This window comes from Acromyrmex echinatior, chromosome 1, assembly GCF_024713525.1.
Source record: "Acromyrmex echinatior isolate Ae372 chromosome 1, ASM2471352v2, whole genome shotgun sequence".
Taxonomy (NCBI): Eukaryota; Metazoa; Arthropoda; class Insecta; order Hymenoptera; family Formicidae; genus Acromyrmex; species Acromyrmex echinatior.
Genome location: NC_141852.1, coordinates 1257732 through 1275878, shown reverse-complemented (window position 1 = coordinate 1275878; position 18147 = coordinate 1257732). Strand labels below are relative to the sequence as shown.

At 28.5% G+C, this 18147-nt stretch overlaps 1 protein-coding gene and 1 pseudogene across 28 annotated transcripts in view; one reads left to right on the top strand and one right to left on the bottom strand.

The window, feature by feature from the left end:
- pHCl-1 (pH-sensitive chloride channel 1) overlaps positions 1 to 18147 on the bottom strand; it is a 673866-nt gene that overhangs the window by 610281 nt on the left and 45438 nt on the right. The window contains exon 1 of one of the 28 annotated variants that reach the window (XM_087405799.1): positions 14895 to 15073. The exons of 26 other annotated variants lie outside the window; for them this stretch is intronic. The gene's annotated coding sequence lies outside the window, so the exon portion shown is untranslated. Of the gene's footprint in view, positions 1 to 11635; positions 11747 to 14894; positions 15074 to 18147 lie in introns of those variants that run through there. One more of the 28 variants, XM_087405565.1, reaches the window with a different exon arrangement.
- LOC147910785 (uncharacterized) lies at positions 3 to 6645 on the top strand (annotated as a pseudogene).

The following is an 18147-nucleotide window of genomic DNA, read 5'->3' as shown; positions in this document are numbered from 1 at the left end:
AAACAGTAAATAATACCGCCAATTATGATATTATCTTGTATGATTGTAATTGTGTGTAAAAAAAGTTTTTCACAGTCAAAGAGTATAATCGTATTTCTCAAATCTTTATTACAATAACACATAAATACACATCAATATTTCACTTAGCATAATTATATAAAATAAGAATAATATTAAAAGAGAAAGACAGAGAGAGAGAGAGAAAGAGAGAGAAAGGGAAAGAGATAAAGAGAGAAAATTATATAGGCTAATTATCATATTGCCTATTAAGAACGTGTCCCTAAGATGTCTCTCTTTTGAGTAAAAATATTGTACTAATACGAAGATATTTCCAATAAACACATATTGGTATAAACATATTAAGAATTTTAAGCAGGACCGTACATGTGAATACATCAAATGCGATAAAGAAAGCCAAGATCAAATTTTGGATGTTATAAATAATACATTATATATTCTTTTATTAAATCAATTAATTTTTATTATCAATTTATTTTTCCAGATATAATTGCGAGCCGATAACTTTCAGTTTCAACACAATCATTCTAAAACGCTAATAATCTCTAAATTAAATTAGAAAAAAAAAAGAAAGAAAGTAAGACATTTATTGTAAAAAATTTGTATACATGCGGCCATATAATTTAGGGGAGATTATTAGTGTTTCAGAATGATTGTGTTGAAACCGAAAGTTATCGGTTCGCAATTATATCTGGAATAAATTGATTTAATAAAAGAGTATATAATGTATTATTTATAACATCCAAAATTTGACCGATTTTGACTTTCTTTATTGTATTTGATACATGTTGGTATATTATGCGTTTATGAAAAGTATAAAATTGATTATGGTATAAAATAGGAATGCACCGGATATCCAGAAAATATCCGTCATTATTCGATATCTTTTTAGTATCCAATCGGACAACCGGATATCATTAAGCTTTCCATTTAGTGACAAAAGTCGAATATCTTTCTATTTTTGTTACTCATTGAATGTTAAGAAAGAAAGAATGATGCTTGTGTCGATTTGTGTAAATTTAGTACTTTCCAAATGGAAAGCACTAAATTATTATCCGATTAAAATTTTATATGGACGGTTTTCGTCAATTATCATTAATTATCAAGTATAACATCTGCGCAATATGACGATATTGACAGCATCGTTAAGAATTATGGCCGCAGTCCTTGTATTCTGTGACTCCTTGTACAGTCGTTATGAATTCATAACGACAGTTGTGCAGCTTTTTTACTTCCGGATACATATGGCTATGGTTATGTAAATGGGAATCTGCTCGAATTTGCTACCAATTTGCTCACAATTTGCTAGCATTTTGCTATCAGGGTCACTTATTTTAATACAAATACATATATTGACATGTATACCTTAATGTGAGATATGTAACTGATCACAATGGACGAGGCAGGCTTTTGCTATTCGTTGTGCTAGGTATGTCCCTTCAACTTCAGCTTTTTTATATAAAATATCTGCGCAATTGTCATTATGAGTTCATAATAATTGCACGAGTTACAGAGCCTGCACAGACTTTTGCAGAGTATATAAGGGAATCAACCAATCGAAATTTTTTTTTTCTATGGAATAGAAGGAAAGAAAAGAGTCTGATTAGTTGATTCGCTTATGCATTATACGTTATGCAAAAGGCTGTGCTGCGGCCTTTATAGAATCAGGTCTCTGATATTCTTACATCATGATATCACCCAGGATCTCTACATATATTATATCCACATATATTAATACTAATACATATACAAGCATGGCGCATTTCTTTATATCTTTCAAGGTTACCACTTGACGCATATGTATAAATCAATATTATTGGAGATTACTTTTTTCCAAAGAGTCAGTAATCTAAGGGCCATCACACACAAAAAAAACTTAAGCTATGTAAGCAGTAACTAATCCAACACGTTGATTTCCTTACTACTTATATTTTACTGCTTAACTTTTTTTGTGTGCTGCGATCCTTCTTAAATTGCTAAGTCTTTTGAAAAAAATAGTGTAATGTATATATGGCTTTACAGTCTTTACTGTAACCAACTCGCTTACTGTTTTACTGCTTAAATTTTTTGTGTGCCCTAATAATATGTATAAAAGTTCGTGATGCAAGAAATATTATACGATTTCTATTGTGATTGTGATTGTGATTGTTATTTCGCTTATTGCTTATGTCCTTATTGCCTTAAAGCCGGGAGCACACACTTTTGCATAACGCATTATGCAAAGGGCGTAAGAAAATTAATCAATTAGAGGCCTTTATTTCGTGTAAAGATAGGACATAAAGATTTTTTATTAGTTCGTTTGCTTTACTCTTTACTCTAAAAAATTTAAAGTATTAAAAATGAAAACAAGAATGATATTTTGAGACCTATGCCAAAAAAATATATCTCTTTAAGTCGTTAATCGGACAATCTTCGATTAATTTGGCTTAAATCAATCATCAATTAATTTATCTTTAATTGAATTCGCTCATATCAATTGTCAATTAAATAACTTCCAATTAATTTCGCTTAAATCAATCGTCAATCGAGCGATCTTCGATTAATTTGGTTTAAATCAATCGTTAATCGAATGATCTTTAACTAAATTTGTTCATATCAATTGTCAATTAAACGACTTCCGATTACTTCTGCTTAAATCAATCGTCAGACAATCTTCGATTAATTTGGCTTAAATCAATAATTAATTTAATTATCTTTAATTGGATTAATTCGCTCATGTCGACTATTAATTAAACATTAAGCGATTTTTTTTCAATTAACTCTCTTTGAGTGAATCATCAATCCAAAAATTTCAATTACATTTGCTTAAATCAATCGTAAATTGAATAATATTCTGAATTGAATTCTGTTGTATCATTTGTTAATTAGATATATGATTTAATTTGAAAAGTTATTGATTAGATCCATCCCTGAATACAGTTTTAGAACGAGTTTTAGAACTACTTCCGAAGCACCCAATAAACACATTATGCGTTTGATACATTATGCGTTTATTGAACATAAGTATGATATGAAATTGGAATTAGCATTATATAGCATATAGTTAAAAAATAGTTTATGAAACACTAACGTTTAAAATACGTGTAAAAATAGTATATAATATTTTAATTAAATAAACGTATTTTAATACGTTTATAATTTGCGAAAAACATTTTTTTAAACAATGTATTAAGAATCACTAACGTACTTAATGGTATATCGTACATATGGATTTTGTTCGGGAAATATTTGATAAACTGATGCGTATAATCTTACAAGGGAACACAACCAGTATGTTTGTATGTTTGTATGTCGTCGATTTAAATGAGCTTTTGGTATATTGTTCTACAAACAAAAATAAGAGACAAGTATTTTTTTATACGTGCTGAGTCGCATGTTAAGGGAGTGAAGAAAATCTCCTCTCCCTTGAAATCCTCCCTTGAAGAAAAATTTTTTTTTTTCGGAACAAATATTTTCGAAACTATGAGAGATAGAAAAAAATTTCTAGAATGAAAATTGAATGATTGCAAGAGTACTTTATAACTATAATAAAACAAATTTTTTTTAGTTATTTATTTATTGTATACCCCCCCCCTATACTGCTCCCTTCACTATTATTTTCAAAAATTTTTTAATTTTTTATATGACCAAAAAATTAAAGAGTATTTTACACTGAAAACAATGTGTGTATTATAACAAACGATGTGTATTTACAAATCATGTTCCGAAAAGAGATATGAACGAAAACGTCTCTATATACGCGCTCCGTACGTATTCGTCTCATATTAAGTTAGTTGCGCGAGATAGCGAGGCAACACAGTTTATCACAGTGCAGTAGTGAAATAAGTTTTGTAAATAATAATAATAATAACAATAATAATAATAACAATACCAACAGCAACAGTGACTTTGTCAACCTGCTAAAATCAGTCAAATACTTTTGAAGGTACGTTTATAAAAGAATATACAAAATATTTTGAACAATTAAAAACAAAGCATTAATAAAGAAATTAATACTTTAATAAAATTTTATTCATTTCATTTTCATCGTAGAACAGCTAATTCCATTTATATTGACATCAATAATGTATTGATAAGGCGATGTAAAAAATATGTAGATTTGCTGACATAGATAAAACAATAATTTTTGTCTGCGTATGTTAATGACATAAGTATAAAAAGGGACAAATCGTTGGAATGAATTCAGTTTCGTTTTTGATTTCGAATAAGTACTACTAATTGCTAATGTTACTGTTGGCTAATTGGCTAATAAGTATTTATTTTTTATAACTGCATTATATGTTGGTCGTACAGTAGCTAATTGCAGTGTTCAATGTTAATATGAATAATGTATTGCAAAACATTGCGTCTTATTAATCTAGACGAAAAATAGTATTCAACTGTTAGGATTTGATGAAACAATATATTTATAATTTGATAATATTTTTAAAATAAAACACTTGTAGGAAGATGTCATACATACATTGTACAAAATTGTCTTTTCCCTTGTTCAATGAATTCCTTTGAATGATAATCAAATAAGAAGATATCAAATTTATTATGAAATAGACAATAAAAACTTTTTTCTCTTTCTTTTAGTAATTATTATATTGAAAATGGACATGTAAATAATATTTATAATTTTTAGAAAATAATGCGGTTTAATCCACGAAATGTTATAATACTGCTGTTTGCAGTATTTACTGTTGTGGACTTTCCAGAAAGGTCCTATAACAACAGAAGAAGTTACGATGCAGAGAAAAATGGAAAAGATAATAAAAAAAATGTACGAAAACTACTATGAAATTGAACAAGAAGAATCGTTGGATTTTTTGAACTCATATGATGTACCAGAAGCACAAGAAATAGAACTCGTAGATGAAGAAGAAAATTATACACGCAATGTAAAAGAAATGGTTTGTGACATCGACGATATTTCAGCAGAATATAAAAAAGGAGCAGTTGAATATTGGAGAAATGATAAGTCGAGAACATGAATCTGTAAAATCAAGATTTCGGAAAGTAATGTCAGCAGACCAATTACGACATGGGAAAAGCAAATGAATGTAGGTGGTAGTAGACTTGAAAAGTTGGAACGAATTTCAGTATACACATTAGATAAATTTATTGAAGCTCGTAAAGGGGCAATGATCTATGATATTGATATTACACGATGAGCTTTGCAAGCGCAAGTAAACTTATTAGGTTTTAAAGCATCACACGAATGGGTTAGAAGATTTAAGCTCGCGCAACAAATTGTATCTAGAAAAGTTATGAAATTTATAAAAAAGCTTTAATGTCAAAGGTAGCTTTACAAGCAGACAGCAATAGGTTTATTGAAAATGTCAAATATTATATTGACCGTTATGGAATTGAAAATGTATATAATTCGGAGTGATCTTCAATTAGAATTGCATGCTGGTTGTACATTGGCACAGAAAGGTGTAAAAAAAGTAGAATCTGTAGCACAGTCAATATCTGCGATTACGCACAGTTATACAATACAACCTGTTATTTCAGCCGATGGTAGATTATTATCTCTACTTCTTATATACTTCTTAAAAGAACCTAGTGGGACATTAAGTCCTAGGATACAAGATGTTTACTGCAAATAATATTTTTATTATGTCGTCAAAATCTGGTAAACTAACATCTAATCATTTTGAAACTTGGGTAAGGGAAGTATATTATCCAAATGTTGGACCAAATTCAGTTTTATTGTTAGATTCATGGACTGATCATTGTCCGGGTATAATTCAAAGAAATAGACCAGATTCTGCACAAGATATTGTTTTATTAATTATATCGGCTGGAACAACAGGAAAAATACAACCGTTAGGATTCCGTTTAAGAAAAAATTTCATCAAGCATTTTTCAGATGTAGTCATGCTTTTAGATCTTGATGTAAAACTTCATTCTAGAAACGTTATTTTAAAATTACAGTCATTAACGCACAATCAGTTTTCATCGTCAAGATTTACTAACTTGTTTAAATACGCTTGGTACAAAAGTGGAACATAGGCCAGAATTTGACCGGTCGATTTTTGTTTTCAAAAACATTCGAAAGCAACATGCGATATTTGTGGTGAAATAGTTGTAATTATTTGCGCATGATGCAAAAAATCTCTCTGTATCTTTTTTCCATGATCATCATATTTGTAATCTGTATGAACCGTAAATATTGTAATGATTTACATGTACACATTGTAAAGAAATAATTTTAAGCAATGTCTAAAAAAAGACACATGGTGTGTGCTTTTCACGTTTTAATTATAGTAAATACAAAATAAAAACAAATATTGATTATTGACATTTTATATCAATACAAATACCATATTATATTAATAAAAACATCAAAAATTAACAATAACTTTAAAAGTATCATATCGTAGAATTGCAAATAAAGAAAGTAAAACAAATTATATATATGTATATGCTAGCCAATTTATTACAGTGATATGAAGTACAGTAATATATAATTAATTATTATAATATATAATTAATTATTAGTACTTATTTGAAATACTAATTGTAAGAGTACTGAACAACAATGCTTTTCATACTTATTGTTAAAATAAGTAATTAATTATTGTCTTTCAATATTAGTCAATATTAGATTTCTATAATACCATTACTTCTCAATTCATACTCTGTAAATATAAAAATAAATTTATGTAATTAACGTACCATATTTTTTAATGTTTTTCTCACATGCACAAATAATAGTACTTACAAATTTCCGCCTATCTACCTCAATCCTTGCAAATTCCATCGTCAGTTTTGGTAATATTTCAAAAGAATTTCCTCGACTAAAAACTTCTAATATTCGAGAAAATTCCATTGGATCTCGAGTACAAGTTCGAAATTGAGTTCCAGAGTACTTGTAAATTATTATCGGCATTCTGCGACAAATTGTTTTTTTTTCATTATTAGCTAGACGTCTCTGACATTGATTATAAAATAGGATATGCAAGTTTACACAGTTATTATAATGTTTTTTTATAAATTAATAAGTAGAAAGGAAAGTGTATTAAAAACATATATTATTAATAAATGCAATATAAATTGTTAATAATGAAGTACCTTTTTTTGTCATGAGTTCATAAGAAGTACCGCATTTACAGGTTACTTCAAATTTATATTCACAAGTTTCATAGTTGCACATTTTATCCATTTTCAATTTATATGAAGCACCGTACTTGCACGTTATTTCCATAGCAAAATCAACTGACTATGCACAATCAATGCTGCATATACTGATTTATTGCACATAGGAGCAAATCGATTTTTTGCATTAATAAGACATATCATATCAGTATCAGTGACCTCGCCCTAATAAAATAAAAGATTCAAAAAACGTCGGCATTAGTATATGGATAAAAACACAGCGATAACCAGCTAACCCTCATCTTTAAAAATACCTGCATGGAAAAAACGCTACAATCGGAAATGATAATTTTCGTTCATCAATACATTTGATTGTGATAACTGTAAAATGAACATATCATTATCATTATTTCTGGTTGTGGTAACTATAGCAATTTTTTCCGTGTGCGAAAGCATTATCAAGATGATGCCTTATAAATACATTATTGATGTCAATATTAAATAGAATTAGCTGCTCTACGATGAAAATGAAATAAAATTTTATTAAAGTATTAATTTCTTTATTAATGCTTTGTTCTTAATTGTTCAAAATATTTTGTATATTCTTTTATAAACGTACCTTCAAAAGTATTTGACTGATTTTAGCAGGTTGACAAAGTCACTGTTGCTGTTGGTATTATTATTATTATTATTGTTATTATTATTATTATTTACAAAACTTATTTCACTACTGCACTGTGATAAACTGTGTTGCCTCGTTATCTCGCGCAACTAACTTGATATGAGATGAATACGTAGGTACGGAGCGCGTATATAGAGACGTTTTCATTCATATCTCTTTTCGGAATATGATTTAAATACACATCGTTGTTTTCAGCGTAAAATACTCTTTAATTTTGATCATATAAAAAATTAAAAAATTTTTGAAAATAGGAGTGAAGAGAGCGGTATGGGGGGGGGGTATACAATAAATAAATAACTAAAAAAAATTTATTCTATTATAGTTATAAAGTATTCTTGCAATCATTCAATTTTCATTCTAGAAATTTTTTTCTATCTCTTCTATTTCTCGAAAATATTCGTTTCGAAAAAAAACCGATTTTCTTCAAGGGAGGATTCAAGAGAGAGGAGATTTTCTTTACCCCCTTAACATGCGACTCAGCACGTATAAAAAAATACATGTCTCTTATTTTTGTCTGTAGAACAATATACCAAAAGCTCATTTAAATCAGCGACATACAACTGATTGTGTTCCCTTATTAAGTTGAAAGTTTATTTGAACTATGATTTTATAAATATGAACTCGCAGATCACAACAACGATAAACATTACAATCGCGCCATATTTCTCACGCACGCACGCACGCACGCACGCACGCACGCACGCACGCACGCACGCACGCACGCACGCACGCACGCACGCACGCACGCACGCACGCACGCACGCACGCACGCACGCACGCACGCACGCACGCACGCACGCACGCACGCACGCACGCACAATACCACGTAGATCGCCCGTTTTAGCTACGCGGTGCTTGCTTCGCTGAAGTTCCTAACTCTCATCTTTCGAATCAATCAGATTCGATACCATTTTATTCGACACCATTTTCAAATTAATAGTTAAAGAAAAGAAAAAAAAACAAAGTGTTTTTAAGATATAAAATATTAAACAGATTTAATATGATATGATATCTAAATATAATACGTTAATAAAAGGTTGAGCACATATTCCCAATAAAAAAAATGGAAGTATAATACACGTAAGTACATAGAAATACAACAATATGTAATATAAATGTAATATATTAAAAGTATGACTTGATTATAACATAAATAGACAGTAAGTAGTGTAGCACGTATAGTAGAAGATTCATGATCCGGAGGTCCCAGGTTCGAGTTGCTTAAAGTAAGTACCAATAAAAAACACGATAATATTGGTATAAAGTATTTACAGAAGCAAATGTAGCACTGAGAAAAAAAATTTCCTATAAACGCGAAAAGAATTACCAAATTTAATTGTCAAATTTGTTTGATGTTTATAGTAAACTAATTTGTATATTTGATAAATATTTTGAATTTGTTGCAAATAATTTTTGTAGCGAGTGTGAATAAGAGTAAATATTTATGACACCTGCAAATAATTTGCGATCCTTATATTTGCAAATGGAATTTGCCTTTATAGCATAGGATTAGCGTTTATAGCAATTTTTATTCTCCGTGTATAATAAGTTTAACGTATATCAGTTTCATATAATTTTAGTTGCGATAACATTGCGTTTATTAAGTTCGATTTGAAATGATTAGAGAAGGACGTTAACAAAAATAATACATATAATATATGACAACGTCTATCTCAGATATTACAACTAAAATTATTATCAGAATTAATACATGTTGTATCCTTATAATGTTTAGATCTCCCGTAAATATCTAATTTAAACATATAATATATCATCTTGTTTATTGGAATCGAATTAATTCAAGAGAAAGTGTTTTTTTATCATAATTTTGTCGTATATTTTGGAACAAGATGCTATTTGATAATACATATTTTAACATAATTAATTTTTTACTGGGATTATAATGCTTTATTAAATATTTTCATAATGTTTACCACAACATTTATGATAATATTTTATAATATTTACGATAAAGCTTCATGATTTGTGCAGTCTAAATCCACAAAAATATTTGAAAAATATCTCAATATATGTTTTATAAATATTTAAATATATCTTTTAAATATTTTGTAAATATTTTACAAATATACTATATGTTGGCTGGGACATAGCTTCGACAATATTTGCTTTGAAATGTAATAGTCGATTTTTTTTTAACAAGTGTTTCAGCCATTAAAAGATCTGATAATAAAAGAAACTGAGTCTTCTATTCTTGTCTAAAAGTATTCAAATATAAACATATTCAAATTTCATCAAAATAGGAGAGGGATACTTGGGTATTTTTCGTTGTTAGTAAATGTACATTGATTGAGCTTTAGTGTTTAGTAAATTTTAGTGTAACATATATTTATAGTGTGGCATGATCTTTTAAAATATGTTTAAAAAATGAAAATGGAAATTTTAACTGTAAATAATAATTAACTGCAAATTAAACATTTACAAACAGGCGTGACATATCAAATTCATAAATGTTATATGTGATTGATGCGTACATTTACTAGCAAGAACATTCATTTTAATTTTGATGCATTTTTGTTTGTGCAATATACTTTTATTGAATCAGGTATGAAAATGTGTGCTTCTGCTAGTAAAAGTGCTAATTTGTTATTACTTCTGAATACATTTATTTATCGAATTAAAATTCACACACATTGACTGGTACATATATCCATATAAGTACTAATTCAACACTTCATGATAAAAAAAAATATTGTAATAAACTTAAAAAATTATAGAATTATATATAAAGCGATACAAAGCATATACATTCTAATAAAACAGAATTAATAAATTATTTTTAGAGCGGTTAGTAGAAATAGAATTAACGATCCGTCTTGGCGAATAAGGCCGATCGATGAGGTAAACCTCGAAATGTTGCTGCTTTCCAAGTCAAGTTAATTCATTTACTGTATCATTTAAATATTATTTTGACTCAGATTCACAACAGATATTTAACGCTTTTAATACTAAATGCAATTATTACTCTGGTGAAAATTTTTTTCATAATTTTTATACGAATTGGAACATTTTTCAAAAATATTTGGAAAGTTTATATCTTCTCTCAGAATTTCTCATACAAGTGAATTCTGAAATGTTCTGAAATTTCTCAACTCATAATTTTTAAAAAGTATTTTTAAATTTTTTAGATTTTGTAATTTCATTAGAAATTATACTTACAAAAAATCTTAAAAATCTTATGATATTTCATAATTAACATATATGAAAAATTTTGAGAAAAGATGTAGATTTTCTGAAAAATGTTCCAATTTGTATAAAAAAATGTGAGAAAGTTATAAAATTATAGAGAAATTCTGAAAAATTATATAAAAATTCTAAAAAATTATATGAAAAATTTGCGAGAAAAGTTTTCACCAGCGTAGCCTTTATTTTATTGAATTGATTAAGATCTTATCACACAATTGTTACACAAATAAATTTAAAATCAGAAGAAATATATTAAAAAATATAAGTCCTAATTTTTATAGTAATTAATAAATAGTAAGATAATTATGCAGAGACACGACCACTCCTCCGATGATCTTGATCTTGACATATGTTATCAAGGTCATCACTCCGACTGACCTTGAACATTTTAGCCATCGCTTGTCATTCGTTAAAAAATTATCGAGAAATAAAGAATCATAAATATTATATAATTTTTTGACATCCTATATGATAAAGTTATTATATTTATCATATTATGTTTACATTTCTTACTGAAATCAACTAGTGGAATGAATCAGCATAGAATAGATTATCATACAAACAACATCGAACGAATGAAAATAAAATTCTACAAGTGTCTCGCTTTAACAACAAACTACAACGAATTAATAATTATTAGTGCACCTCTTGACAGGAGGGAGGAGAAGTGGACTGAAACTCGTTTCGTGTGGAAAGTCGGACATCCCTTGGCAAGGGGAAGGTGAGGTGGATCTCTTTATGTGAAAAATCACTCCCCTGTAAGTTAAAACTTAGGACAGTATCTTTGTTCTCATTATATATAATAATAAACGATTTATTAAAACATAATATGTAAATATATAACAAGTAAAAGTTTAAAGCCTATAACGGTCGAAGTTGAATCTTAGATGCTTAAATAATATCTATGTGAATTTATATACTAAATATGTAGTTACTTGAACTACACGCCGAATTAGTTTTTCGGACTTATAAACACAATTAAACTATAGTAATATTATAAATTAACATTGACAAGCAATTTAATAATTTGATGCTTAATCAAACATTCTATTAGAAAGATGTTAATACACTGAAAAACTGTAAATAAATTTATTGCGAAAAATATTACCTCGGAAGTCCAATCTCTGGCATTCCGTGCGAGCGTCCTAAGTCTTTAGACTATACCGAGGCCTTAGTAATATTCTTGGAAATAATCGATAGATAAGAATAATAACGCATTTGTCTTAACGCATAAGGCTTAGGACGGATTGCCAAAGATCCGTTCGAACATTATTGTTATAACTTTGGTTCAATTATTTCTGTGAAAAAGCGCGCGTGAAAAGATTCATAATTTATTTCAATAATTCGTTAATAAAATTTAAGTTAAATACTTACTTAATTGTTATTTCTTTTATGATGTGGGATAGTATTCATTTTTAGCGAAGTTGTTAAAATATGCTTATAATCAGATAAAAAATTATTTAGTAAAAAGATGCTAATTTATTTTTACTTCATTTAAATATTTTTGCACAAACAATGAAACTCTAAATTCGGCTCTCACTGTTCTCTTTAGAATTTATTTCCGAATACATCTATTAAAGAAACATTCAAATCGAAATATAATAACCTGTTTTGAACAGAAAATTTACATATACATTGTCAAGCAATACGCAGCACTATCAACAGAAAGACGTAGCGAGTTCAAGGGATCCAGTATTAAAGCCGTCTGTATTACCGACTAATCATAATTTTTGTATAATAATTATTTTTTTCCCCTTTTACAAATTCAAAAATTCTTTTCCAGGATTAAAGTATACGCATTAATACGTGTCTGTAAGGTAGAGTTTATATTAAAAACGACAAAAAATATTTCTTAAGATTTTAATTTCGAAATTTTTTACTATTCTAGGAATAAATTTCACTTCACAAACACATATTAATATATATACTTTAATCCTGGAAAAAGATTTTCAAATCTGTAAAAAAAGAAGAAAGTAATTGTTATACACAAAAGACAACTTCAATTTTAGAAAATCTTTTTTGTTAGGCCTTCGATTACAATTTCATAAGCTCAAGATTATTTGTGCATATACGCTTCCGGAGAAAGTATCATTTGATACGTATAACTTATAAAATTTCTGCATTAAGGAAATTACAACCTGAGGTGATAAATGTAAGAGCTGAAATCAAGTGAATTCTTTTCTCCCGATTTTCTTGTCAAATTTAGCGTGGCCAGTTTTTTTTGCGTACTTTTATTGCGTAAAAAGATTTGGTGATCTATAAAGCCAATCCTATACATCACAGAAATATTGCAGCAACATTACAAAAATATTTCATTGCAAGATTGCAACATTGCAAAAATATTGCGAAATATTGCTGCAATATTTTAGCAACATTGCAGCAACGTAAAAATGTTTTAAAAATATTGATACGTAATGTTGCAGCAATATTACAACATAATATATATATGCAATATTAGGTTTGCGCATAGTGGAGGAATACTTGCAGTATCATTGCAGAAACATTGTAATAATGCAGCAACATTGCTGTAATATTACAACGTTACTGCAACATTTATTATAAGATTTTATACTATATAAATTTAAACATAAAAAATTAGAAGTAAGAGTTAAATGTAACTCTTACTTCTAATTTTCTCTTACTTTAATAATCATTGTATGATAATACAATGAATACAAATAAAATATAACTTTATAATTAATTATGTCTTTATATTTTATAGGCGTATTCCGATATACACTATCAGTACTGAAAATCTACAGTATACGTAACGTGAACTGTAAATTTTCAGTACTAGCTGTGCATATCGAAACATGCCTATAAAATATAAAGACATAATTAATTATGAAGTCATATTTTATTTGTATTCATTGTATGTTACATTTAACTCCTACTTCTAATTTTTTATATTATACGTCTTATATCTTATTATTATCCATTGTGCATTATATTTAATCTTTACATTTAATTGTTTTATGTCTATAAATTATAGGTACAACTCCTATAAATTATAGATATTGATTATGTTTATACCTTATGCCCGTTTCCACTAATGTAGATTAACTTTAATCTCGGTTCAACTTACTCTTCATTTTTTTCTAACATCTTTTTCTAATCTTTAGAACTAGAAAAAGACAAAGATAAGTTGAACTGAGATTAAAATTAATCTATATAGAAATGATTAATCGTTTAATAATATTCGCAGTTAGAAACTAATCATTCATTCCATTTTTCAGAGGAATATAGTTATGAGATTGGTCAGTTTCATAACTACAGATATTATGAAACCTAATTAAGTGTGCCGTGATCATTAATTCCTATTCTTCCATTATGTCCAGGTCCTTTGTTGGGTTGTACACAAATCAATATATACAAGTCTTAACACTCAAAGTGAGCTTTATAGCAGAGGCACAAATCGACACAGTGACAAGAGCCATTCTTGTTTTTGTTTTTTACTGATTTTTGAACAAGGACAAGATTACTCTTGTGTCAATTTGTGTCTCTTGCTGAAAATATTTTAAATGCTGTAACATTGCTGAAATAATATTGCAAAAAGAAGTTTTCGCAATGTTTCTCCAACATTGTATTGCAATATTGAAATGTTGCAGCAATGTTGCTACAAGTTTCTGTGCTGTATGGAATTCGGAGAAATTGACAATCTGCAATTGTCGATAATTTCTTTAGTTTAGAAATTCCCTCCTTAAATTTCTCGAATTTAAAAGACTATACAAAATAGAATAAAAGTCACAGTATAGAAAAGTTCTTAAATGTTTAAATTGTAAATAAAATAATTATTTGAAGTAAGTTCCAAGAGCTCCAAAATAAAGGTATAATATATTTTTTCAAATATGTTTACCGAGTAAATGAAATATACATTTTAAAATAATTTATTTAATATTCATACCGCTCACACACGTACGGTACTCATGGGTGCAGGCGATACAAATCGCAATTGGAGTATTCACATGAGCCTCATGTCGCCCGCACACATTCAGCACTAACACATGCGGACAATGAGAGCTTCAAATGAGGACGTGTCTGCATGATGTGTAACGATTATTACACACGCATGCGCGCACTCTACAGACATTCTGTTACTGGATACATATTACTATACTACTACATCAATATCTCCTGTATATGTATATGTAAACACATAAATTTTCGTATAACAATAACATTTTAATTAGACGTCTTCTAAGAACTCAATGTTGTTTCTTTATGCAAACTATGTACTAGCAGAGAGAAATCTAATAGTGGACATCCCGGCCTTTTTCATGTATCAAACCTCGTAAAGTAATGTTTTTATAGTTCTTTTCAATATTATTACATGGATTAGACAAAGACGAATGATCAACTTTAATTGTTCGTCCTTGTCTAATCCATAATAACATAATAGCAATAGGAAAAGAACCACGTAACAGAAAGAAAACGTAAACATTACCCAACGATGTAATTGGTTTGATACACGAAAAAAGCCGGGATGTTCTCCGGAATGACTCTCAGGTTTCTCTACTACTATAGTCTGTGGACTGTTTCGTAAGTACACATTACACAGCTTTTATATAAAGCAAATGATGTCACGATATGATAGCTCTAGAACGCCATATTGGACTCTTATAAGAAATGAAGATCTCAATTTCAAAATTTTTTCGTTCTTAACGAAAATTCCTCCTTACGAATTTAACACATATTATTGCATACACTTTAATCATGGAAAAGAATTTCCGAATTTGTAAAAGAAGGAAAAAGTAATTGTTATATTAGGTGTTGGAATTAATTCGTAGCGTTTTACAAGTGATGGGAAGTACTTTCATTAATGTATTTTTTAATGCTCATGTGAAATAAATAACATTCTTTCATTAAAAAACGCTACGAATTAATTCCAACACCTAATACAAAAATTATATAATTTAGTCAGTAATACAGACGGCTTTAGAATCCCTTTAAAATTGTACTTAAGACGGTCTTAAAATTGACTGTAAATAATTAATGTTGAAGTGTCTGATCTAATTGAATATATTGTAATAAAGAATTTAAACATTCTGTAATCATATGATTTAAGCCAGTATTCATAATCGATTTTGTATTAAGGAATGTACATCTTAAGTACAATCTGAAAATGTCATGAACTAATCAAAGGCCGGTATTCATAATTGGTTCTTATTTTAAGTATTACCATTATTAAAATATTATCAAGCGTTTATAGGTTAATTATTATATGTAAAAACGGTGCTTGAAAATAGCCAATAAGAAAACGCAACCAATAGGATATGAAAGCAACCAATAGGAAGATGTTTCGGCATTCACTCAGATAAAAACAATATGTTATAAATATAAACAAAATGTTATAAATATAAAAGCTCTAGCGCTTTTCAGTAAAAGATACAGATAATTAACACAATGTAAGACAGTGAATCATTACATCCTTGTTTGCCAATTTTAAACAAAAATAAAATGACTCAGTGTTCTATTGTGTTATCTGTAGGTGCGATCACCGACGAGATACTATTAAAGACCCTCGGCGCTTATGAAAATTCGCTTGCCTGTTAAAATTTAAGTGATTAAGGTCCGTTGTTCCAACTTTTGGTAAATTTTACCTGTTGGGTAAGTAGCAAGATTATCCAATCACATGCGCGGATTATCAGATTTACTTCACAGATAAAATATATTACTTTTAATGGTATTATTATATTACTTTTAATTGTCGACTGAGTTTTGTTCTATTGATATCGACAAAATGTGGTATCAATAATATGTCTCGAATCTATATGTACGTAAAGATTTTTATTTAAAATGCTTATACTTGTCTTTTGAAATATCGTGTACAACAGAAAAATTTGATGATATGTCCGGAAAATTTTTTTGCATGATTATTGTACTCAAATCGTACATCTGTCATTTTATTTATTTTGTTCAATTTTGTTCATAAAAATAACTTTTTAATTTTTTCTAATTCAAAATGCAATATAACAAGAGAATAAAACTATTACATAATTACACATAAGATTGATTACGTACAAGAAGATTTATTCTTCAAATAAGACGAGTCATACTTAAGGAAATCCTAAAGTCGTCTGTATTACCGACCAAACCATACAATTTTTGTACAACAATTACTTTTTTCCTTTCTTATTGATTTCAAAATTAATCCTTTTTCAGGATTAAAATATGTCTGTGAAGTGGAATCTATGCTGAGAACAACAAAAAATTTCGAAATTGAGACCTTTTTTATTATTTTTTAATTCAATAAGTTAAAAATGTCAATATCGTAACAATATTTGCTTGATAAAAAAGCTTTGCAATCTATACTTATGAAATTGAGGTCCACATACACGAGTTCACATGACAAACAACGTTGAATTCTTGGAATTAGACTTAGACGTTTTATCGCGACGAATTTATTCCTACGAAAATTGACACGAATGTGCGATTGCGTGTCATAATTTGCGTGAGATATTGATATGGTAATATATAAAGGTATGTCGATGTGTTATAAAATAGCAATGGTGACTCGTCAGAGTTCGGGCTTTACTTTAAAATTCTCTTAAAAGATCTATTCCAGATACGTTCACTTGTGCGTCAAAATAAATTTATAAACGTTAGCAATTGAGAAAAGAATATTCGATTTTTAATTATATACAGATATATGTATATACAAAAAAATACATATTTAAAAATGAGTTAATACAGCTCAATGCTGATAATTTTTATTTAAAAGAAACAATTATTTTACAAGAATAAATGCAAGTACAGTTTGCCGATAATAAGACTAATGGATTACAGTTCTTCTCGAAATAGGGAACTACTAAAGATTTTGTAGTTATTTAAACATATGACCCTCGTGCTACGAAGGATCGATATTCGCTCATAATTCAAACAGCGTGCGTATATTCCCTCCACCTCTCCTCCACTTGGCGTTGGCTCATTACGCGCACGAACTTTATTTCTTCTGCTTTAAACATTGTTTCACTATTAACCCACTTTTTGTATTTTCCATAATTATATGACTATTATTCAATTGAAAATTCTAGAAACAAACAATACGTAGCAAAATGTATCTTTGAAATTTTGAGAGGAAATCTTTTGATAAAGTGTCTTTGATAGAAAAGACGAATTAACGTCGCATAGTATAGTTAAAAAAATTTTTAATATAC